Source organism: Aulonocara stuartgranti, assembly GCF_965226115.1.
Source record: "Aulonocara stuartgranti genome assembly, chromosome: 11".
Lineage (NCBI taxonomy): Eukaryota > Metazoa > Chordata > Actinopteri > Cichliformes > Cichlidae > Aulonocara > Aulonocara stuartgranti.
This window is the reverse complement of record NC_138947.1, coordinates 29,438,513-29,464,637: the sequence shown is the minus strand read 5'-3', so window position 1 is coordinate 29,464,637 and position 26,125 is coordinate 29,438,513. Positions and strand designations below refer to the sequence as shown.

General features: G+C 39.9%; 1 long non-coding RNA gene across 1 annotated transcript; it reads right to left on the bottom strand.

The window, feature by feature from the left end:
* Positions 1-15,370: 15,370 nt before the first annotated feature.
* Positions 15,371-24,308, bottom strand: LOC309718147. The gene is made up of 3 exons (XR_014279884.1): positions 20,186-24,308; positions 15,584-20,012; positions 15,371-15,504 (listed from the first exon to the last, which is right to left on the bottom strand). It is a non-coding gene; the product is annotated as an uncharacterized lncRNA (long non-coding RNA).
* Positions 24,309-26,125: the final 1,817 nt, after the last annotated feature.

Sequence of the window (26,125 nt, the reverse complement as noted above, 5' to 3'; positions counted from 1 at the left end):
TAGAATTTGTATTTACAGCAAGGTTTCGGCCATCATACCAGACTGTCTCGTGACGTGACCCCGTTTCCGTAGCCCTTCATGATATACAACCTCATCCAGTTTAAAATGGGCTGGAAAAAACCCTCCACGATTTCCTTTACTCAATCAAGAGACTTTGAAAAAATAAAGATTTATAAGGTTTGAAATGTTAGTCAAAGTGATCAAAGGTATCATGAGTAAAATACACCATTCACCCATGATTGAGTTCAGTGACTGGGACAGTACAGTCAGAGCTCTGAAAGATTCAGTGACCAATATAAAGAGTCAAGATATTCAGGACACTGAAAAGAACTGCTTTACACATCACTTTCCCCATCACTGTAGGAAACTTTCCCAAGTCACCCTTATAATAATCATGTCAAACTAAATTACTGGCTATCATTACCTTAATTTGGGCCTTGTTTCATGCTTTAAGCGATGCATATCTGTCTCCTGCTTCACCCTGTGGCAAATTTCTGTCACTCTGTGGAATGTGCAAAACATAATAGGAAAAAGGTTATATTTAAACATGCACTCATTAATGGGTTTTCATCAGCAAAAGGTTAAATGACTATTTTACACAAGAATGTGCATTTGTAGTATCGACCTCACATATTCTGATTTGAAATCCACTCTGTGCAGTCTTTCCAGCATCAGACGCAAAGACTTAGCATTAACCTAGCTAGTCGGCGAAATTAAGCTATTAGTTTAGCGACATTTTCCTAATGAGTTGGTCGAGTTTACTAGATGGCTGCAAACACAGATGCAATAGCAAGGATTTCTTAACCTGTTAATAAGTCTTTGTTGAGCCTACAGTTTTTAAGATAGTTTAGTGATATTAAGATCTCTCTCTTTCTCTCTCATGGCCTGCAATGTATTGTTCATTACTAATTAAAAGGTGTTGAGTAAATATATTGTAATATGTGGTCGCAAGAATGTTTAAATGCTTTCCCCAACTCTCTGTGCATATGAATGACCGTGAACCTGACCTCACAGCCCACTTTTAGTCAGTAGTTCTGGTCAAATGTATCGTTTCTAAGATTGGGGAAACCTGCAGTCAGCTGAGAGTGAAGAAGTCAATTAGATCAGCGGTCTCCAACCTTTTTTGCACCACGGACCAGTTTATGCCCGACAATATTTTCATGGACCGGCCTTTAAGGTGTCAAAAATAAATACAACAAAATAAAACTAATACCGGTACCGAAAAAAAGTAGATTTATTCATAACACACGTGAAAAGACCCAGGAAAACCGAGTTAACGATAAAAACGATAACAAAATAACGCTGAAAACCGATAAAAACCCTGAAAACCATACATTTCACACCTGAGCCTCAACTCTCACGGCCCGGTACCAAATGACTCACGGACCGGTACCGGTCCGAGGCCCGGGGATTGGGGACCGCTGAATTAGATGAGTGATGAAATGTTTCTCCCACTGAAAACACAACATCCAGATGAACTGAATCAACTCTGTGACACTCAAAGAAGTTAGGTTTAAAGGTTGAAAAGGTGGTTAGCACTGCTGCCCCACAGCAAGAAGATCCTTGGATTGAATCCATCATCCAGCTAGTTCTTTTTTATGTTGGTTTTCCATGTTATCTCGGTGTCTGTGTGGGTTCTTCCAGGTATGCCAGCTTTCTCCCACAGTCTAAAGACATAAAATTAGTGGGGTTTGGTTAATTGGTGATTCTAAATTGCCCATGAGTGTGAATGTGAGTGCAAACTGTCATCGTGTGTCTCTCTGTGTGTAGCCCTGGGAGATCCGTATCTGCAACTCTACGTTAAAAGATGATTATTTAAACTATGAAACACTTCTTCCATTTGACCCATAAGCCTTTTATCATTGAGTCCACTGGCAAGTAGAGAGCAATGATAGAGAGAGGAACTTATCACTGACTTGTGTGTTGATAATGAAACAATATGAATGCATGTAATACAGATGAATACAAATCAATGTCCCAGCAAAATAAATTAAGTTGGAAATGAAGTGAAAAAAGCCACATTAATAGATCAATAAAGATTGGAGATACAATTTGAGGTCAGCTGGAGGGAAATTTGACATTTAATCTCACATCAATTAAATGAATTATTTCTGAGCTGCATTCTTGCCTCAAACCCAATGATGCTGACATGTCTGCTTTATTGCCATCAATTATAATTTTGTCACACTTCTGTATCCATTTTAAATGATTTGCTTGTTATTAACAATGACCTTACCTTACTAAGTGTATGCCTACCCAGATCCATTTCTTTCGACAGCACATAGATTACTGACAAATTTATGTCTCCATTCATTGAGGCTTTTTTTTATTATCATTTATTTCACTGGAATTTTTTAATTAGAATTTAATTAACATTGTATTCTAGGTAAAACAGTAAGGCTGTGTAGTCCCCTTTTATAACAGAGAGTATGTTTTTAGAGACTACACAGCTAAAGTTAATTAAGATTTATCATACAATGCATAACTCAATCAATTGATTTGCCCTGTCTCTGTTTATTGTTTCGATGTGATTTTCCGTGAGCAGTAACAAGATGAAGCTCAAAATTCCTGGGAACTGAAATGGCATTGCCTCGTTTTCCCTGCTCTAAGCACATTAGATGGTGTCGTACACAGACTGGAAGGTCGGCTAAGGTATTAGCAATAATGGCCTAGAAAGGAAGAAAGAGATATCGCATATTAGTAGTTTTGCACCAAGATGTGTGTCAGACAAGAGTTACTGCAGGGCAACTCCGCTGCAGTGTTACAAAGGACTTTTGAGCAAACACTTAAGGGAAACACAAAAGAAACCAGAACAGAAACAGATCTGCAGGCAAAGAGGTCAACAGCAGCTGTCAGTCAGTGCAATGAAGAGATGATAGCTTTTCAAGCTGATATTTGAAAACTTCTGTAAACTTACACCTCAGCTGAAAGCATCAGCGGGGCAGGAATTACGAAGCTTAAACTACTAAATTGCGCTGAGGTGAGGTTATAGGTCAGGATAAGGGTGACAGAGTAAGAATATGCTGTAAAAAGGAAAAAGGTTAGGGGTGGGAGAGATGCAAAGAGAAGTGGCTCATAATGGAGAACTGTGTGTGTGTGTAGAGAGAGTGAAGGTGAGCTAGCGCAGAGTAGGAAGGTGATCCTCTCGTCTCAGAGATTAGGGTCACTGAGGTCGGCAGGTTTATCTTACATAAGTCTCAGGACAGACGAGCCTTCTTACGCACAAAGACGGAGAGAGAGAATAGTTTGCCTATCTTACTAAACTGTGCTGGGTAAATATAATTTTGTGCATGTTTCAAAAGCAGCAAGTGTTTCATACCAACACACCTAAACAGGTAATGAGATTAAATCATTTTACTGAACTTGCAATCAATATTTTAAGCATTTTCTGAAAGAAGGTGTGATGGTAAATAATATAAAGTTTTATTTGATAAGGTGATAACAACACAATTTAAGCTAATATGACATTAATCTGCACAGCACTGTGCTCAAGTCTCAAGCCATCCTTCTTTCCTACATATTTTTGCAAGAAAAATGGGAAATAGGTGCAGCTATGTATTGGTATGTACAAACATGCATGGCAAATATAAGGCAAAAACACAGTTTAAAAAAAAAAGAAAAGAATGTGAATATTTCGGTCTGACCACCTTTACTGTGCAGGAGTCTTCGGGACTAGTTCTCCAGACTCTTCTTTGGTTATTGGCTGCCTTTGGTTCCATTCTCTGTCAGGATGATCAAGACACTACTTCAGTAATGTTGAAGTCCGGGCTCTGGGAGGCCAATCCATGACTGATAGTGCTCCAGTATGAGTTTTTCTATTCATGTATTCTTTTGCCAAACTGGAGATGGATCAACTAAAGGGCCAGATGCTTAAGTCTTCCTTGGATTCTTTCCTATTTCTTAAGCATAAGACTTTTTGATACCATTTATCTGCCGTAGATAGTTTTTTTTAGTTAGTTCTTTTTACTTGAATGATCCATATCTCAGTGTTTAGTGAAAAAAGAAAAGAAGAAAAAACAACAACTTTCTTCTCAAAATGATCAAATACAAAGACTGGACGGATGGATGGACTGGACTGGCGCCAATGGAGAACTGTTCATCAACTTTAAACGATTATTACCAGAAAGTCTGACTCCTTGGAAGAATAATATAAAGAAATGTCGGTGACTTAAGACTTGAACTTGTACTTTTGATTAGTAATTTCCTGTTTCAGTTCAGTTCATTCCAATAGTTATACTCAGTGTTTGCTCAAACAGAAGCAGAAATCATCACACTATATGAATAATTTAGATTTTGCTGAGATTCAGCTGCTTGTGATAATTCATTTGTTGAATGTGTGAGTCAGAGCTCCTGTCATCACTATGTTTAGTGTGTTGTGGTTGCTGACAGCAATGGTTGCAACTATGGCCATAGTTCATATGATGCCTTGGTGTGTGGGAGACCTGTGTTATGCACTGTTGACCTGTGAGCAGAAAAAGACACACAACCCATATTAGCACAATGTAAAATGTTTATGCATGGACTGGTGTGCATTGGTGTGCATTTTTGAACACAAACGGGTAGCTTTATCAGATCTAAGTGCGATAAAGAGTGCGAAACCTCATAAGATTATCATATTTTCAGTCTCACATGCCAGTTTGATAACAGATAGAACCCCATACAGAGATCTCACATCACATTGTGATTGCAGTTTAAGAAGATGCCTGCAAATGACTTTTGCTTTTTACAGAAAATGAGAGCTGTGGATGTTTTTCATTACATGAAAGCAGTCTCAAATCGTGTCCAAGGTCAACAAAAGGCTCAAGGGGTCTAACATGGTCATGGCAAAAGGCTATGTATTGGTCATGCTCTGTCTGTTAGCACGGTAACAACTTCCTGTAAGAATTAACTGATTTGCTCATAAGCCAACCAAACTGGGTGAAGAGTCAAGAGGTGACTGGGTCACCAAGGACCTTTCAATCTGTCTTCCAACTATTGCCAAGATATTTCAGCACTTATGATGGTGCAGGTGGAGAAGTAAGTGTGGCTACAAAGCATTGTGGCAATCCATCAAGCTCTCACTGACGTCTCAATTTCACCAAAGCACTCGCATCCACAGAGCCAGGAAGGAGGCGTGGCTTAAACCTGGATTCAAAGCCTGCTGCTTGAACTGAAGTGGCTTTTTGCTGTCATGCTCTGGCATGAGATAGCAAAGTCATGATTTTCAGTAATTATTTTAAGACATTTTTTTTTTCCATTTTTCTGGCATCCTTCTTTCATGGTTCCTGTGGACACTTAGCTGTCGTGTACCATATTGCACGTTGCTGTGTGGCTCTTTGACCCTCCTTTGTAACCGTCTTTCGCTCGAAACAGATCAAATTTTTGGCTCTGATGCAGCCCACCCACTGCTTTGAGTTTACCAGCTGCTTCATATGAAATTGCATTCTTAAGACCGCTAATAGCAGCTTAAAAAGTGTATATTTATATACTTGGCTGGAAATTCCCAAATATAATATATGATGTTCTTTGAATAATTTGAAAAAATATTGCAGGGTTTTTCACCAGTACCACCAGTTAGTTTCCTGTCTGGAATAAAAAAATGTTATCATCATTTCTGTAGGTCTCAAAATAGCTTTATATTTACGACAGGAGAAAAAAATACCACTGAATGGGGTCCGGGCAATTTGGAGAGCATTTAAGCCCACAACATATTACAAACATAACCTTTCCTGGGTAAACCACAATATTCTTCTCTCAGAGACAAATGAAACCATTTTAGGCTGGCTCATCAGTTGCTGAGGTAACAGGACCCAGATGGTAGAGCTGATATAAAAGCCAGGTAATTTCATACAACAGCACTGTGAAAGGACTTGATGCGTCTCGTTTGAAACAGTGCAGACTCTCCACCTTTGCGTAAAACCAAACCGAGATACGGCATCCGTGTTTCTCCCCAGCGAGATCATTCTTGTAAACATCTATCATTTCCTTAAAAAGAAATTTCATTACTTTCCAATTTAATCCAATTGGTGGGAGAGAGTCTTGTGGGGGAAGGGGAAATGCTGAGAACTCCTTGGCAAGAAAGAGACTGTTGATTTTCTTTTGAAAGCTGCACAGTGCGACAAGATGAGGTTGACTGATCTGATTATTACCGCTGAATGCAATTGTCACACACAGGCTCAGACAAACACTTAGAAACATTACAGACTACGTGGAGGTTTGTGTAAGCAGACGAGGAAGACATTTCTCCTGATTCCTTATGAAATACTGCAGTTAAAAAAATTAGTCAAACCCATGGTCACTGATGTTTTCAGAATATTTGGACAATTAACGACTGATCTAGGAAACTTTGCAAAGGCGGCATACTCAAAGAGAAAACACATAAAACTGACATTTTAAAGGCATTTCCATTTCTTGAATCAGAATCAGAAGTTCCAGATAAGGTTCCAATAATTAGAACCTTCTTAGTTCAACACAGGTGGACCCTGTGCTATTTAAACTTCTTCATTGTCTGCTTTTTTCTTTGCTGTTTAAGTGTGTATTGTCTTCATGCCAGGATCCTAAAAGCTCAAGGCTTCTGATAAAAGTTTGCAGTGAGTGTGGCAAAGGATTTAACAAGATCCCTAATTAAATAAAAATAAATAATTGCACTATGAGGCAAATTTTCTGCAAGTGGCACTGACTTCAAACAATTGACAGTTTGTCCAGAACTGGCCATCCCAGCTAAACTGTCACTAGACAGAGTGTTTTATGTGGAAAAAAACTCTCCGAGAACTCCATAACATCATCACAGGATCTGCAGGTATAGAGCCAGCAGCTCTCGGTGTCAAAGTACACGTGTCTACAATCAGAGACTTCACCTTTAAACTTGGTACACACTTGCAACCTCACTTTGACATTAAGAACATGTGTGCTGTCACGGTTCTCTGCTGTTGTACCATCTAAAAATTTTACAACGCATTAAACAAAATGTGTTTATTTGTTTCCTTGCTTTTACAGTTTTAGGACGTGAAAAGTAACATATTGTGTTTATCTCCCAGATTTAGATTGTTGGTGGGTAAAAGTTTCACTTGAAATGTATCCATGCTAGATGTTTTTCATTGCTTTCAAGGATAGATGGAGGCAGATAAGCTCCTTGGAAACCAGCTGAAAAAAGAAGATCAAGATGTTTACCTTGGTTTGCGCTAAGCTAGAGGCTGGGGCCCACACCAGGTGTGACAGCTCAGTAAAATCTAGCCAGGTCACCAGTCTGTTAAGATTGGTGATCTCTGGGAGGAAGCTGGAGAAGCTATATTTTTGCTAATCACTGAACCACCTTGCCACCCTTGGACCTGACCTCAAAAAACACTTTGCTCATGAGTATATGGGCTCAGTCCCTCATTTCAGGTCATACTGTGTAAAACTTTTAATCCATGTTGTACAGTTTGGTTATTTTTTGGTACCCAGAGAACGCTCATTTGCCTACAACTAGCCATTGGTCGAGCATATCCATCATAGGAGCCAATGCTCACTCATCACATCTGGCTCCAAAACACAAAGAAACCTAATGAACAGACCTGAAACGCAGGTTTTTCATAGCAGATATTTTGATCTGTTGTGATGTCTGGAAAAAATTAGAGGCATAAATAAATGTTGGCTATAATTCTTGGTGTTCTAATGTTAGTATATGTTAGCTCACTATCATGGCTTTACTGGATCAGAGTCATTCTTACTATTACTGACTTGCCTCAGACGAAGTGCATCATGCGTGTGTATTAAAATGGAGAGGATTAACATATTTTATTTCCTTAATGCTAAAAACAAAGCTTTGGAAATTTGACAGCATCCTACTAAAGATGGGATAAACGAATACCAACAATATTACCTTTGGTACACTTGCATAAGTTTATATGTAGTTTAGTTTAAATACCCTTGACATGCACAAGCGCAGAAAAAGACTGTTTTCTCCCTTGAGTCTGGGTCACTCACGGTCGTGTGTGAGACTGAGGCAGCATTGAGGCCCGCAGGCTGTCGGCTCGCTCTGCGGAGCTGCCTGCTTGGTTCACAAGGGTCAGTGTGCGGATGTGCTCTGTTTGCACTGCAAAGTCACCCTGCTGCCAAAGTTAGTGCTTTAGAGCCATCACCAGAAAAAGAACTGCATATTTGGAAATCTGAGATTCCTCCCCCCCAACCTTACTCTTTCAGTCAACATGTTTGCATGAAAGTGTGGCGATCTATTAAGCTTGTGTTTAAATTAGAATGAAAGGTAGCATGAGATACTAAATACATGTTGAGTTCAGATAGTAAAAGCAGTATCGCCTTTGCCATGTTTTCATGACTTTCTGGGTATAAACAAGTACAAGTAACATATGCAAACTGTATGACAAGCTAGACTGTTTTTGACACAGTCTAGCTTCCTCATCCATTCCCCAGGAAAGTACAGTAATTCATTGTCTGACAGCTGTTTTCTTTTCTGTGAGCCTGCCTTGCTTGGATCCTTGGGTGTAATTCCACACACAGGGCCAGCTGGAGATTTTCCTGAAAAAAAAAGAAAAAGAAAATGCCGACTGAGCCCTGAGCTGACAGATTTGCCAGCAAAAAGCACCAAAACAGCATCACTGGTCCAGAAATTAACAGACTCAGTCTCCTACAGTTTGATTTATTCACCTATTTCATGTCCAAAACACATAAAACCAAACTCCAATGGAATCATAATTGAATTTGAATTTTAATTCAATTATGTGTGAGTGGATTTTCTTGGACATCTTCATGAACACCTGTTTCATCTTTCAGTTCAAGCTCCGTACAGTATCCTGTATACAACAACCAATGTAAGCATTAAAATGCAATTTTAAATAGGGCTTTAGTTTGGCATATTTGCTAACTTTTAGTAATTATTAACACAAAAACTGTATGAATGTACTAAATTAAATAAATGCAAAAATATTAGACTTTTAATCCTATTAAAAAAGTCTGGGAATCACCAAAAACTGGAAAATGAAGAAATGGATGTACCAGTGCTACATTTAAATTCTTGGAGTCCCCTTTCATAGATTTGCATTATTCACCGTGTTCAAAATATTCCTCATTTATTTTACTGGGCCTTGGTGCAGTTATAACAAGTTATTTGGTCTCATTTTGTCTTTTGTGTGTGTCTTTTGTCCTGCTCCCTGCCCTCAGTCCCAGCAGGTCTCGGCAGATGGCTTCCCCTTACTTAGCTGGGTTCTGCCGGAAGTTTCTTCCTGTTAAAAGAGAGTTTTTCTCTCCCTTCTTCGTGGAGGTTGTTTGATTGTTGGGGTTTTCTTTTAAATTATTGTAGGGTCTATACCTTATTATATAAAGCGTCTTGAGGTGACTGTTATTGTGATTTGGTGCTATAGATTAAACAGAATTGAATTGAACAGTTTATTCTTTCTCCCTCTTTCAATCTACTTCTTGTTTTATTTTGAAGGTATGTGCCTTTCAGTATTTTGACTTCCTTCCTTTGTTCTTTTCCCTACCCTCTTATCTGATTGAATTTATTAGTTCCTCTTTCATGTCTCTGTTCCTTCTGTCTTTTTCAGGTTGCTGTGCTGTTTCAAAGTCTCCCTAGTTTCCAAAGTTCATGCTGTTGGCTGCTGATATTTTGGATTTCTCTCCTGCTTCTGTTAGTTACTGACACAATGTTCTGTGATTAAGGAGGCGAGCTTGGGATCTCTGTAATATCTGATTAGTTGTAACACTCCGAGCAGAATTGCAATGACATTTACTGGTATCTTCAGAGAATCATAACTAGCCTTACACAGTTTAATGCAATAAGACTGTCAAACGCTGTGCATTAATAACACAGTTTGACAGTATTATTACTGTTATAAATGTAACATCCATATGTTCTTATCGTGTTGTCACACAAACAAACCCAGCTTGCAATTTGAACTTTATTAAACACAGAGCATTTTCATTTCACACATGAACATCTGATAGCTTATGACTGGATGAAAGCGATGGCACAATGAAGCAGTCCAGGTCAGAACAGGCTAAGGGATGAGCTCCAGCCTGCTGCGATCTGAGTGCCAGGTCTCTCGATGAGTCATGAGCAGAAGCCATTTTACAACCATTTTCCCTTTCATTTCCTGTCTGGATGACCCAAACCTCTCTGGAGGGTAGCTTGTAACATATCCCCAGCTAGGTTTGGACACCATCTCTTGCGTTAATTTGTAGACAGGATGTTTAACCAGGCCGCTTGGAGGGGTCATCGGAGGGGAACCCTAGGGTGATTTTCCTCTGATGCTGCAACATAAGTGTTTTCGCCTCTTTGTTGAAGGTGGTGAAAGCTACTCACCACTACAGCATGATATTTATCACCAACTTTGTATAAAAAACCTAATAAAACAGAGTTTTCACGGTTCTCCTTTTTTTCCTTTCTGCAGCTGAAGGATTACATGATCCTCTGTGGGTCGAACAAACTTTTGGCCTCTCAGCCTCATGAAACACTGATCTGATCTACTGGGATGGCAAAAAAACATTAAAAACACATGTTTATCTCAGCGTCTGGAAAAGTCATACTATGTCAAACAAGGGCTTAAGTAGATGGCTTCAGTGTCTCTGACCTGATAACTTCTTAATCTTGCAGATCTGTTAACAAGGGTCCTCCCCTCTCTTTAAATCCAATTTGTCAGTTCACGTTGTAGACAACAACACTCTCTGCTTTGTCAATATTAGATCTTGCTGCTGGCCATTTGCTTTGCTTCCATCTGTCTTTGTGTGATTTTACCAACATACTCGTAATTTTAATGTTATGCGTCTTGTATCCTAATGACAGGCATGTTTGTAGGTGTAAACTTTCAACTGCAAGGACTGCTTCCCTCTGTGCATATGCAAAGTCAAGGAATTACAACTGAAACGCTTACGAGTGGAGCAATGACGAAAACTTTGAAAGATAAGGGCTTCCAGGGGCTTGGTTTTAATGTTTTATTGGCACACAGTACCAATTTTCAACATACCTCTCTCCTCAAGCCCTCATTAAAGCTAAAATTACACCAGTTAACGGCTTATAACCGCTGTATCGCAGCAGCTTGTCGGTGAAAGTGCAGCTCGTCAAAGCAGCCCCTGTTACTCTGGACAAGCCTCTGTGCAACAGCGATGGAGCAACACTCAGATCCAAAACCGCTGAGCCACAGCTATACTTACCTGAAGATTACAGTAATTATCAGGTTTCCCATCGTCATACCTGTACCAGCACAATCCTTACTGCACTGTACACACCAGCCCCAGCACAGGTAAGTATAGCCCCCAAGTATTCAACTTAAATGACAGATGCTTCCAGATCATGAATGAGTGTGGAAATAGCTGACCACAGGGTAGGACCACTTGGACAACTTCCAGGAAACTAGATTACACTTTAAGTGTACACAGCCTCAGTGAATGAACAGTGACGCTCACAGGAGATGAGTGAATGGCTCTGAGACAAGTGGTGTTAACAGATATCTGCTAGGGGTGAAAGGGGAAGGACACATCTAAGATCTTGAATTTTTGGATGTAGACTTGGCATGCTATATGTGGGCTATCCTCCACCAGCACAGCCTCCGCAAATTACTTTTTGCAGAAACGTGTTCAGTCGTTTTGAATAAATGAAGTGTGGGGTTTACTGTCTCTGTTCTGTGATAAACTGGCACTAGCCAATGAAGAATTAATAACACAACTCAGGTCATAGACCAGTTTGCTAAAGATACACTAAATCCCAAGTTTTCCCCGCTATTGTGGCCAGTAATACGTATTTGTGTGTGTGTATCTCCTTTGGATAAAAGGAGCTGTGTAAATCAAAACCATCTCTCCTGTAGACCTTCTACAACCTTCACTCCATGTTGAACTTCTTCAGTTTTATGGTTCTACTTTATCTCTCTACAGGAGCTTTTGGCCCAACAGCGTCTCCACTTTCTGAGAATCCTCAGAAAAATGGACCTGAAGAAGGAGCTGCTGACCGTCTTCTACCGCTGCTCCATTGAAAGTGTGCTGACATATTGCATCGGTGTGTGGTTCTCCAGCTGCACCACAGCACACAGAAAGGCACTCCAGAGGGTCATCAACATGGCCCAAAAAATCATTGGACATCCTCTTCCCTCCCTGAAGGACCTGTACAGCACTCGCTGTCTCAAGAGGGCACGCAGCATCCTACGGGACTGCACACACCCAGGACACCGGGTGTTTAAGCTGCTGCCGTCTGGCAGGAGGTTCAGGCTGCTGAGGTCCCGAACAAATAGACTCAAGGACAGCTTTTACAACAGGGCAATAGCCCTGATCAATGCAAATAGCTGACCTGACTGGATACCTCCCTGGACTTTTTAGGGGGAGGTAACAATGTTTAAAACGATAACAATAATATTTATATTTATAACAAGGTGCAATAATAATTAATGTGCAATAATAACAGTGTGCAATACACATACACTTATTCTTCTTTTTTATACTAAGTTAATATACTGTGTTGTGTTGTTTGTTACGTTGTGATGTGTCATATCGTGTCGTGTTGTGTTATATGTAGTGCCGACGTAGGACAGTTTTTCCAATTTCATTGTACTACTGTACTATGTATGACTGTGCAATGACAATAAAGAGTTATCTTATCTTATCTTATCTTATCTTTGGATACATTTTTTAACTTTTTGACAGAGCCAGACTTGTTATTTCCCCCCACCTCCAGTCTATATCCCGATCTACTAACTGCCTCCTGACTACAACTCCATACTTGGCAGATAAATTTGAGAACTTTTGAGGGGAGTTTTTGCATCTTACTTGAATATATTTCCTATCTATTTCTTTAATTCCCATAAACAGGATGACAGGCCTTTGAGTGGATCTGTAATTATATAAATTTGCACACATTTTGAACATTATTTAAATTCCGTCTTATTTTTTCAGTTTAAATGTATTAAAAACTATGTTCAGAGTATGTTTTATTTCATTTTTCACTCGGTGCTTTAAGTGGGTTGTTTAGACAAAGAACAGGCCTTCTCCCCAGTGCTTCATGAGGTCATTGTATCTGAGTTACAGTCTCGGTCCGGGTCATGGGCCGGTGCTGTTCACGCTGAGGCCCTCATGTGACTGTTGCCTGTTGTTCTGGGATCCAGCCGTGCTGGTCCGAGAAATGCTGTCAAATGTTGACAACTCCAGAGAAAAATCTGGAGAGGAAAGAAAAAAGGGGGGGTGGGGGGAGTGCGAGAGAGAGAGAGAAAGATTATAGATGACACAACATGAAGAGAAAAAAAAGAGCTTCGACACAGCCAAAATCTTGTCCTTTTCAGGCTGGACATGCCAAGTGCTAAACAAGCGTTATATATCAGTTTCTGGGGTTCACATTTATTCTGATGTTATGAGTTGCTGCTTCATAAATCAGTGCATTATTATGCGTATGAAGAGGGTTGCAGTGGACGGGCATCTGCTGGCTAATTCAAGCTGATGTGGAACAAGAACCGTAACTCTGAAAATGACTGTAGAGTGCTCTCAAATGCTAACAGCATTTGACTTCCAAAAGAAGCAGATTGTGCTGAACCTAGCTGAACAAAAAAAAGGGTGATGGCAAAAGATAATATTTGGCCTTGTGAGGCATAATACTGTACCTTTTCTTTGGAACTGCCTTTTGTAATTTTGGCTGAACCGTGCCTAAAGTTCAGCAGCTCTCCTCATATATATTTTGAAACGACTCCGCTGGACACCGGTACATCTCTAACCGCAATGGAGTGAGAACAGGCGTCAACTGACTGCCTGCAAGTGCAGTGATGAGACCCGCAGTGACCAAAGCGACATAAACCTGACACAGGATGGGTTGCTACACTGTATTCATCTTCCCTAACATGAGTAACCACACATACACTTCACCGCCTATGATATAGTGCCATAATTGCAGATAGCCCCACCACAGAGCTTTTGTCTGAAGCTTCCTGGCTGCAGACGTTCCTCAGCTGAAACAATAAAGGGATCGATGCCTTGCTTTTCTTCTTCTCTTCATGCCAGTATTTGTACTGACCTGTTTTATTTTAACCTTCCCAGCATCCTCCTCCTCCCCTCTCCGTTGTGTGACTTCTTTGTGTGCTCAGTTTCCTGACATGTGAGGAATCTAATTCTGCTTCTTATTAGGCATGACCGCAATGACCCCACGCTGCGATTGAGCCAGCGTGTCCTTTCCGACAACAGGAAACACCGTCACCTACAATTAGCCAACCAATACACAGTGTCTGGCTCCAATCACAGATCCTCAGGCTAAGGGATCGAATTTTGTTAAACATGGAAGCAAATTCACAAATCGGCCCGTGGAGACGAAATGTAAAACACAAATTTTGTCTTGGTTTGCAACACTGTTTACCCCAGATAGATCTGACAGCCAACAGGACGCCTTGAAACCGAGGAATAACATCGCTGTATGAGCTGATCTGGACAGCTCACTTGTTCTGTTCACTTTCAGGGGCTGTTTGAGTCCTTAATGCAAATCCTGTCACCAAAAAATAAATGCTTTGAAATATAACTTTATTCATCAGAGTGCTCCAGCACTGCAGGGAATTTGGGATTCATGGGAAAGCAGTCACTATATCCTCCGTAGAGTGACAGAGAAATTTAGAGTTCATTATATAATTTATAGACTTTGTTTCACAGGCCTCACTTTCTGATTAGTAGCTGCTTTTTTCTTTTTTTATGTTGTTGTTGTGTCTACATCTGTCTCAACTTACATCAAGTATTCAGTCAGTTATGCTTCCCAGAACATTCTCCAGAGAAGTGGTACCTTTTCATCTGTGAGCATTTATTCTAAATGCTGTCTAAGCGTGTTGTGTTACAGGCCGCTGAGGCAACTGTCAGTTGTCAAGTTATGTTTCTGCTCCTCCTTCTTGTATTAAGGTGGTTCAAAGGGGCCTCTTTAGAAACTGTGTTGCCTTAGTTTAATGATGATAAAAGAACAAAGTAACAAAAAACTTACACATTCAGTAATGCATTTGAGAATTAGTGCCAGTTTTGCTTTGTGTCAGCTATATGTGTGTAAGCAGCAACTGTGACCATTTTTATGTGAACTAATATACAGAAATGTTGGGTTTGACATTTTGGTCATTAAATTATTCACTTTCAATAAAACTGTTTTACAAAAAAGCAAAAAACCTCCAAAAACCCCAAAAATCACTTGGACAAAGAAGTAACAATTGCAAAATTTTAGCTAATGCTAACCATGGCTGGCTAGCTTGGAAGTATCCATAATTCTCTAGAATATGGATGGCAATTGTGGAAGTCAAAATATCACCTAATCTAAAATGCAGCACGGTGGTGCAGTGAGTAGTGATTAAACCTCACAGTAAGAAGGTCCTGGAGTGAAATGCACCTGTTGGTTGTAGCATGTCTATATAGGATTTATATTTATTGTCACGGAGGAGCAGGGAGGACTCGGCGCAGACTGAAATCTCAGAAAAACAGGTTTATTTACACACTCCAGGTGCACTATATACAGGTGAAGGAGAAGGGGGCCAGGGTTCCCAGGGGTGCAGAGCGGGGTCGGGAAAAGCGTCCAGAGTCTCCAAACCAAACACGAGAAATCTGCATACAGAGAACAAGGGTTAGCACGGAACTTTCACGGACAGAGCTCAAAACTGGCTGAGGCTAAAGTAGCACTGACGAGCGTTATTCAATAGTCCAGCGGCGAGGTGCTCTCAGTCACTGCCTTAAGTAGCGGGAGCAAACAAGGTGAGGAGCCACAGGTGATTGCCTACAGGTGGTGGAGGCCGGGAGCTCACAATGAGCTCCGCCCAGGCAGCGAGCAGAGAGACAGGAGAGAGAGAAAAGACAAAACATAACATGTAGCCACACAGGGCCAGCCGAGCAGGCACGGGGACCATGACATTTATTGTCTTTTGGTTATAGAAAATGATGAAACAGCACTCCCCCATTATTCATAGTAGCTTCAAATTACACGAGGTTACATTACATCCGTTTGGCAAAGGCCCGAAACAGTGAGCAGTAAGGTAGAAAATAAGGCACTAGTATCAGTAGAGTGTTGTGTCTGGTGAAAATGCATTTGCAAATGTTGGTAAGGGTAAGTTATAATAAAAAGCCGTGGGGATATCAGTTTATTATTTATGACATCTGCATAGCAAATCTTTAGCAAATGGATTATAGAAGTGCTAATGGCTCCCATGAATAGTTCATAAACAATACACAGCATATTGTTTGAATAAATGATAACCATTAATGCAGCTGCCCTTTGGTTGGACTGGGATCATGGGATCTGTGGGAGTTGAAGAATGTTAAACGTGCCTCTGTGTCAGGCCTGCTCATGAATCGCTTTGGTGGCACGTCTGGACATGCATATGATACCTGAATGAATGTTTTAGGATTTATCTAGCGCAAACATGTATGCATCAATCTTTTTAGACCCACTTATTTAGCAGTACAGACTCATGTAAAACATTTATCACACTTAGCATCTTTTCTGTCACATTTATACATGTCAAGTGAAAATCTTTCAGAGCTGCAAATACAGCATGAACATGTACGGGCACGTGAAAAAGTAAAGTTTTGATGGTTGAGCTGCCTGCCATCACAGCTTTCACATATTATTCCTCATGTTACATTATTTACATATTGGGGAACAGAGAATACCAGCTCTTTCTTTGGATGGGGACCATGCAAAAAATGTGCGCGTGTGGTGGCTGCAGTTTTCCAACATGCCATGTGGGAAGGCTATTTCTTCGTGACATCTCTCAGTAGCTATGTCTAAACGAAACACATTCTCCGGGATGAGTAATCTCAGTTCTTCCATAGCGTAATCAAAATTAACCTTCGTGCTGCTTTGCTGAGATGACGGATTGGGTGAGGGAGGAAGAACCTTTGCACACATCAATCGAGCTGCATGTAGACACCAGAAAAACACAGCAATATGAATGCTAACTTACTGAGTTCAGAGATCTGCTGGGAGAAGCACATTTCCAAGTGACTGCTGCCAGAAAGCAAGTCATATGAGGACGGTTGTTCAAGCCAGTGGTGCTTAACTAACCCAACTTTAGAAGAAATCGGTAGGAAAAGCTTTAATACGCATTATTTTAATGTATTATGGAACACTGGGTCTTCTGAAACGTCCCTTCAGATTTTTTCTCCAGAGCATAAAACATGAATCTCTCTGAAAGCAGATTTTGTTTGAGTAATGCCTCCATTATACTCCGTTGCGGACACAGACACGAACAGCTGGAGACCTGACAGTTGAGAAGTCATTCCTGTTATATTACTTTGAAGATCTGCTTGAAATCCCCCACCCGGGGTGCATGCGCAGTTGGTGCACTGTAATGTAAATTGTCCACAGACGAGTTCACGAGGTCACAAAAACCAGGCGGGCACGCGGACTTAAGTACAGACCCTCGTGCTCACCATCTGATGACGAATTTATGTCGCTAAAACCCGAGCAGACCCTAGCTGACTTGTAGACGTGGAAAATATAATTGATGTTTAAGAATGAGTCAGCTGCAGCTTGCAGTGGTCTGCTTTGGAAGTTCCTGAAAATGTAATTTAAAGATGTTTTCAAGTTCAGGGAACAGACTCTTCCAAAGGTTGTAACTGTCCTGAAGAGGATAATGATAGAGGTATAAGTTGTTAAAGAAAGGGCACAGTTGGAGAGTTTAAAAAAAGGCAGTTTTTACACTTGGGCTCAGAGTGAAGGCTGAAGCGCAGCTGTCATTCTCAAAGTTAAGAGAAAGAGAGCAGGTAGAAATAGATGTGAAAGAGGCTCCTTTCCATCACAAAGAGACAAAGCAGAGAGTTAATACCACATGAGAAGAAAAGAACTAATTATTGAAATGAAAAGCCAGGCCGATCATGCAGAGGTCACTTTGTCTCTCTTTTGACTCTCATTTTCTTTTCCCTGATGGTTTCTTTGTGCTTTCATAGCCACCTGTCCTGTGTGTGCCATTTGCATTGTCGCCAGAAAAGGTCACTGTGTTTACTGTCACATGGTGTTACATAACAGTTCCCGCCTTAAATTTCCCTGCTCACAATAACAAATTCAAACCAGAGTAACATTGTTTGATTATTTATTTATTTATTTTTTAAATTGAATTATACAAGTCTAGTGCTGTTTCATTTCTCATTTAATAAAGCACGACACAATGGCATGCTTGCCAAAAACGAAAACCTGGGCAGATTTCAGATGTCGCTATTAAGATACTTGCACTTGTCTGCTGAGTGAATATAATGCATTCCAAACTGCAAAAAAAGGGTCAAGGTTAGCGTTATGTTCCCTTTTTGAGCAATTTGCAGAAAGCCCTATTTAAGCTTTTCACAAGAAGAGAAATTATTTGCTATTAGACAATAGCTGGCATACAGCAGTGAAAAAGAGCAGACCTGCTGAGCAATACCTGTCACAGTGGAGAAACATTTATCCTGGAAAATCATTCATAGATGGCAGCCTGAGCAGTCCTTCCACACAACAATGCCTCTTAAAGGACAGCTGAAATAAGTCAGCATAAAATAGTAAAACGATATCAAAATAACTTTATCATATTTAATATAAACTTTTAAGACAAGTATGTTTATATGTTACATATAGGTACCACATGGAAAGTACAGGAAGATTTCTGCATTACCAAGTCTAAGAAAACCAAATGTGTATGAAGCATAATGACACGTGGACGTGTGTTTGCAGTTATTCTAGCTTCATTTATTGGTTTCATTAGTTTTTGCAGATGACCTGGTGAGATTGCTTTAAATTTTTGCACTAGTGATACTTTTTTTAGTCCAAGAAAATATCAACAGTCTGTTAAAAGATTATTTTAATGTATTATCGTAAAAAACGACTACTGATGTGGTGACCACCTGACTTTTTATCTGTCACAGCATAGCATAGCTGAGTAACTGTATTCTGTTAGTTATTTAAAAAGGTGATAATCAGAATACAGTTACTTTGTTGAAATAAATGGATTACATTATTATGTTAGGCTTCTAATATTGGTAATTTACGACATTGCTGAAAACCCAAACAAAACCCAAAATAAGAGGCTCTAATGTAAGCGTCCTGTTAATGTTGGTGGCATCAGTTACATAATGGACCCGAAGCCAGGACAACAGAGCCAGCAGTGCATGGGCAGGAATGCATTTCTTACTTGGAAAACTTGGAAATCACATTAAAAGAAGAAAGGGATGGGCGAAATCTGACCGTTCAATGCAAACTCTGTTTGCCAGCAACTAAGCTGCTCTCAGCATCAAAAGACTCCACCTCCAACCTAAAGAAACATCTGGAAGTAAGTTGTTTTTAAAAACTAGCGTTAGTTAATTCCACCGCTGCGTGATTGGGTTAACTGATCATGCAGCAGTGGAATTGTGTATTAAATTAGGTACAGAGAACAGAGTAGGATCTAGATGGAGAATGAATGTCTCCCTTTTATTGGATAAGTCCTTTCAGACCTTACTTGAGGAAGACCTCAAATATTTCTTCCAAATTAATATTGGAAGCACCAAACACATAGGAACAGTGTGGGAAGCTTCTAAGGCATACATTCAGGGGAAGCTAATAGCATATGCTTCTAAAAAGAAGAAAGAAAGTTTAAATAAAATCCAAATATTGGAAAAAGAAATCAAATATAAAGAAAACCTGCTTTCAGGGGTTTACACAGAGCAACTATATAGGGATATATGTGGATTAAAATTTCAATTGAATGAGATATACAACAAAAAAGTTGCATATTCTATGCTTCGCCTGAATAGTACATTTTATGAAGGTGGTGAAAAGACAGGTAAAGTATTAGCAAGACAGGTTAAAAAACAGTATTTCTCAAACTTCATTCCAGCTATTAAACATGAAAATAATTTGGTCATATCAATTAGAGAAATAAATAGGATATTCATGAATTACTACAAAAGTTTATATACATCTACTGTTTCAGGAAATCAAACAGGTGAAGACCTTTTTCTGTCTAAACTGGGGCTATGTCCACACGTACCCGGGTATTTTTGAAAACGCAGATTTTTCTATGCGTTTGCACCTTTCGTCCACACGTAAACGGCGTTTTTGGTCACTGAAAACTGAGATTTTTAAAAACTCCGGCCAGAATGGATATTTTCTAAAACTCCGTTTTTGCATTTAGGTGTGGACAAGAAAAACGGAGAAAACGCAGCGTCAAAGATGTGCGCCTTTTTTGATGTCACACTGTGCGCCACGTTATTGTTTCGGTGAAATGAATTTCTACAACACTGTTACTGTTAGTTGTACTCTCTGCAGTGTTTAAATGCTTACATATACACACAGTTACTGTCCCTCCACACATAAGACTCGGTTCTGCTTCTATGCCCCAGCTTTGTTTACTTTTTCCCACCGAGGCTTCTAGACTTCTGATTGGCCAACATTTCTACACGGTTAGGAATATAGCGCCACCTGCTGCTTTGGCATGTTCATAGCAGCGTTTTCCTTCATTTCTGCCTTTACGTGTGGACGGGATTATTTTTTAAAACGAAAACGGAAAATCTCCGTTTTCAAAAATACCCGTGTGCGTGTGGACGTAGCCTGGACCTGCCCAAACTGCAACAGGATCAAATGAGGTAGAAATCAGAAAGGCAATAACTTTGATGAAAACGGGGAAATCACCGGGTAACGACGGCCTACCAGCTGAGTATTATAAAACATTTATTGACATTCTTGCTCCGGTCCTACAAAAAGTGTATAAAGAAGCTTTCGAAAATGGGCAGATCCCAGCTACATTTAATGAGGCACTGATATCACTAATACCAAAAAAAGATAAAGATAATACAGATCCATCAAATTACAGACCAATAAGCCTATTGAATTTGAACTGCAAGATACTTACAAAGGTTCTAGCCTTAAGGTTACAGCAGGTTTTGGGTGTTATCATACATCCAAATCAGACTGGATTTATGAAAACACGCTCTTCCTCAGATTACATTCGAAAGCTACTCCATTTGATGTGGCTGAGCCAGTCTAAAGATACTCCAATAGCAGCTTTCTCCTTAGATGCGGAGAAGGCTTTTGACAAAGTTGAATGGAGCTTTCTTTTTTCAACCTTGTTGCGGTTCGGGTTTGGTCCACACTTTTTAAACTGGGTTAAAGTGCTATACAAAGAACCAAAGGTTGCGGTGATATCAAATGGTATGGTTTCACCTTTTTTTAGTTTGTTACGTGGAGCTCATCAGGGTTGTTCTTTAAGCCCCCCTTTGTTCCTAATTTTTATAGAAACATTGGCAGTGAGTATTAGATCAAACAAGGAGATTAGAGGCGTCATCGGTGGGCAGCAGGAACACAAACTCCTCCTCTATGCTGATGATATTCTTGCCATTATAACAGACCCACTTTTATCAGTGCCGCATTTAATGGACACCATAAATGCGTTCTCCGAGGTGTCAGGTTACACTATTAACTGGGGAAAGTCTGAAGTAATGCCACTATCACCACTATGTTATCCATACACGGTAGAAAAATTCAATTTTAAATGGGTACCTAGAGGGATGAAGTATCTTGGGATTAGGCTAAGCCAAGATATGGAGGACCTACCCCAACTTAATTTTGACCCAGTCCTTCTAAAAATACAAACAAATATAGAAAAATGGGGCAAATTAAAAATCTCATTGTGGGGCAAAGTAAATATTGCAAAATGATCATAGCTCCCCAATTTAATTATGTAGTAATGATGTTACCAATTGCGATACCGCCCGGTTTCTTTAAACAGTATGAAGACTTAATTGAGCAGTTTCTGTGGGATGGGAAAATGGCAAGAATCAAGCTAAGTAAATTATATGCTCCTAGAGAGAAGGGTGGTTTAAGTTTACCCGATCCAAGATTATATTCAGTCTCATTCGAGATGGCAAAATTGGTTAATTACTGGGGAAAAATTCAAGCCGGACAGGAATGGCTAAATATAGAGTCTGAAATTTATACTCCTTTTGATCCAAAGGTATGTTGTCTCAAAGCTGCACTTCAACAAACCCAATTTTGTTTCATTCTAGCCAGGTTTGGCTCAGTATACATAGAATTCTTAAAATATCACCTCATGTGCAGTTTTACTCATCTCTTTGGAACAATCCAGCTATTCGTATAGGGGAAAAAATTGTGTTTTGGAAACTGTGGCAGTCTCATGGCATAAATGTTATTAGCGACTTATTTAAAGACTTATTTGGCGAAAAATGGGATTTATGTTAAGGAGGCGAGGAGCAAATGCAGAATATAAAATTCTGTATAGATATTATCATACTCCAACAAGATTACATCGTATGATGCTTATGCCTGATTATCTCTGTTGGAAATGTAAAATTGAGGCAGGGACTTTCCTACATTGTTTTTGGGAATGTTCCCTTATGGCTCGTTTTCGGAAGGAAGTCGTCACACTCTTAAAAGGTTGGTCAGGATTAGAAGTGCCCTTAATTCCTGAATTGTGCTTGTTAGGAGACCGTTCTCATATTCCAAGAATTCATAATAATATTTTTACGGTTGTTATGGTTGGACTGGTAACTGCATCGAGGATTATCCTTAGGCACTGGAAGACTGCAGTACGTCCTGAACTGAAAGACTGGATCAGAGCAATGGCAGAGACTGCTTCCTATGAGTCCATGCTGAATAAACTTAAAAATGATACAGAAGTCAAAGATGAACATTGGGACTACTTTTGGAGCTATTTGAAGCAAACAGGAAATCATGACCATATTATCGTAATTTGAAGGACTATTAACTGTGACCATCGGTCCAAATGTTACTTAACCGTCAATTTTATTTGCCTATTTCTGCGTTTCTTCTGTTGGAACCCATTGTTACTTACTCTTTTCTTTCTTTTAGACTTGTAAGGGCAGGGGTGCACACCAGCAGTTTTTTTTCTTGTGGGCGTTTCTTTTTTTGTTTGTTTGTTTGTTTGTTTTTGGGGGGGTTTCTCCCTCTTATACAGGTTTAAGTATATGTTGCAAAATCAATAAAAAACTTAAATGCCCAAAAAATAAATAAATAAATAAACTAACGTTAGCTTACTGCAACTACCTTGTTTTAGTTGTGGTAGCTACCTGGGTTATGTGCCACTTCAGTATCTTTGATGTACTATTGCTGTGTGATTTATTACTATTAATGAAGGCTACTCACCACTGAGCCAACAATGTTAGCTGGCGTCAGCTGAGGTTAGTTCATAGACTAGGTTGACCATATATTGTTTTTCAAAAAAGAGGACATTTGGCTCAGTCATGAAGAGCTTTAATAATACAATAATACAAAAAGAATGCTTGGACATTGCTAGCATAACGGACAGGTTTTCGACAGGGCTCCCACACAAATGCAAATCAGAGGATGAAGCATCGCTAAATACTAGAAAATATGATGAAGCATATCTTGCCTTTGGCTTCACCTGCACAACTGCCAAGGTAGGTCTCCCCGACAGAATTACTTTCCCCTGCATCGGGAGCAAGCGCTAGCCTGTCCAAATCACGGCCAAACAGTATCCCACATTCTTGATTTTTAGTTCACAAACACTTGTTGTAATGACTAACTACTCCTAAGATTTTGGAGATGTTAGCTCTTTATACAGTAAAGTTACAGTGTGATACAAATATCATCAGGCTGATCCTGCCACGATTGGTTGCCTCTGTCCAAATCACGGACAAACAGTATCACAAAGTTATTTATGTTTTTAAACCCATTTTGCACAGAGAGGCTTTTTGATAGCAATCTTGAATATTATTACACAGGAAAAAAACAACTACACATAAAATAATTACACCATGACGCCTCTGCCTTTCTAAGTGGAGGGACTGTGTGTGTGTGTGTGTGTGTGTGTGTGTGTGTGTGTGTGTGTGTGTGTAAGCGTGTAAAACCTGAAGATAGTCAGATTAACAGTAACAGTATTTTGTCTCTATCCTCCATTGTAGAAATTCATCTAATGTAAACAATAACATGGCGCACAGCGTGAAAAAAGGCACATACCTTTGACGCTGCGTGACGAACTCCGTATTCCTCATCCACACGTAAACGCAAAAACTGAGTTTTCGAAAATCTCCAACCTGGCAGGAGTTTTAAAAAAATCTCAGTTTTCGGTGATTTGAAACGCTGTTTACATGTGGACGAAAAATGTCATATAGGCTTTTACAAGTCAACGAGCACAAAAAAACAAACAAACTTAAAAGCCTCTGGAATGAAATAATGGTACAGAAATAATGCCTCATCTGCGTAAGAAAAATTACCAGTACTGGGCCGGTAAGAGGGAAATTTCTTTTGCAGTTCATCTGAAATGATGCACTTGCGCTTTGGGATCTTTTAAACATCATTAGGCGCATTGCTGCGTGCCGTCTGCCCCGTCTGTGAGCAAGAAGCGCTCACTAAGCAGCATTTCGGGATGACTTCAAACACATGGGTCCTCTGTGCGACTATAGGAAACCCGGACATTTTCATCAATCTCGAAAATCCCCCTGGGCAGAACGTGAAAAGTGGACCTGTCCGGGGAAAAGACATTTCCACTTTAGGGTTGGTCACCCTATCATAGACTGCAGACTGTGAGACTTGATGGATAGCATTAACAACCTGCTAGCTGGAAATAATCATGTGCAGTTCTGAAAGCAGTCTATGAACTAACCTCAGCTAACACCAGCTAACAATCTAAGCTCAGTGGCGAGTAGCCTTCAGTAATAGTAATAAATCACACAGCAATAGTACATTCATGTAGTTGTAAAAAGTATGACAATATATTAAGTAATTCAAAGTATTCAGAATACGTTACTCTTATTGAGTACCTTAACTGAATATATTTTGGGGCATGTATTCTCTAATCTGTAGTGGAATACATTTTAAAAGTAACTTTCCCAAAACTGAACATTATCAACATGTAAGGAGATCAGGAGATAAGTCAAACATAAGTAAATTAGGGCAGCATTTCAGCCAATGTTGTTGAAGAGCTCGTCAAATTTGATGGATGTATGAACACAGCAAAGTACCATCACATTTTGATCCACCATGTATTACAATCTGGAAAGTCTCTGATTGGCAACAGCTTCATGTTTCACCATGACAGTAATCCCAAACATAGTGTCAGTGCAGTGAATGGATACCTGGATGGAAAAACTCATAATGGAACAGAGTCGTGGATTGGCCTCCCCAAATAAATATTATTGAAGCAGTGTGGTACCATCTTGACAGAGAAGGCATCAAAAAAGAGCCAACATACAAAGAGCTCAGGCTGTGTTGAAGAAAAAGGTGGTCATACTGCTGTAACATGCTGTACACCAGAGAAGCAGTCATCGTCAGCAACAGAATGTGCGTCACAATGTCTATTATTGTTAAGGTGGAGGGTAAAATCTTGGTAGGGACTTCACTATTCTTTTAAACCATGCTTTCCCAGAAGCTCACTGATGAGGTGATGCTTAGAGCGCATTAGCGGCTCAGCAGAGTGGCTCCCTGGGCTCTGAGGACCCAGCATTAAGAGTCCAGCTGTGGACTACACCTGACAGACAAATCTGCCTCCACTGTGCTGTTGTAAGGCCAAAGTTTAAAATGTGTTGCTAAATCCTTAGCAACAAACCTGGGAGTCATACACCATGGTGGATAAACCTTGACAATTTAAAACCAGTAGATGTGAATAAAGAAAAAACTAATTTCTTCCAGTGTCTGCTTTAGTTTAAAGCATGAATCCAGAAATCTTTGGCTCAATGATGCATAACATTTGGTTGATTTATTTGAGTTTGCTTTGCATGGTCTCATAGGAGGCGTAGTAATGATTAAAAAAACCCTCTTTGAAATAGCATATTAAATACTAACAAATTAAAACAATCACAAAAACAGGAGCTCAGACTTCAGGATCAGAGGGGTGGCATTTCACACGAAGATATGAAACATCCAATTTTTTTTTACTGCCCGTAAAAACAGCAGGATTCAAAATACATTAGCTCTGGATGAGCTTGCTCCTGGAGCATGAGCTAGACTTTACACTTAATTGGATATAGGTATTTTATATTATACAGTGCACAAATGTCCAGGTGTGGACCATGCTGTCCCCATATGAGGCTACACACGGAGCTGCTCTTCAACCATCACATAAACATGGAAACCCCTCTGGCCGGAGTGCCAATCAATAAGATGAGAGAGTTTCCCAGGATTCCTCACACTCTCCAAACTGTGCGTGCAAATGTTTAGTCTGGATCACGTTTAAGGAGCAAAATGTGAATCACGACTCACTGGTAAAGTTTAGTTGCCTACGTATGA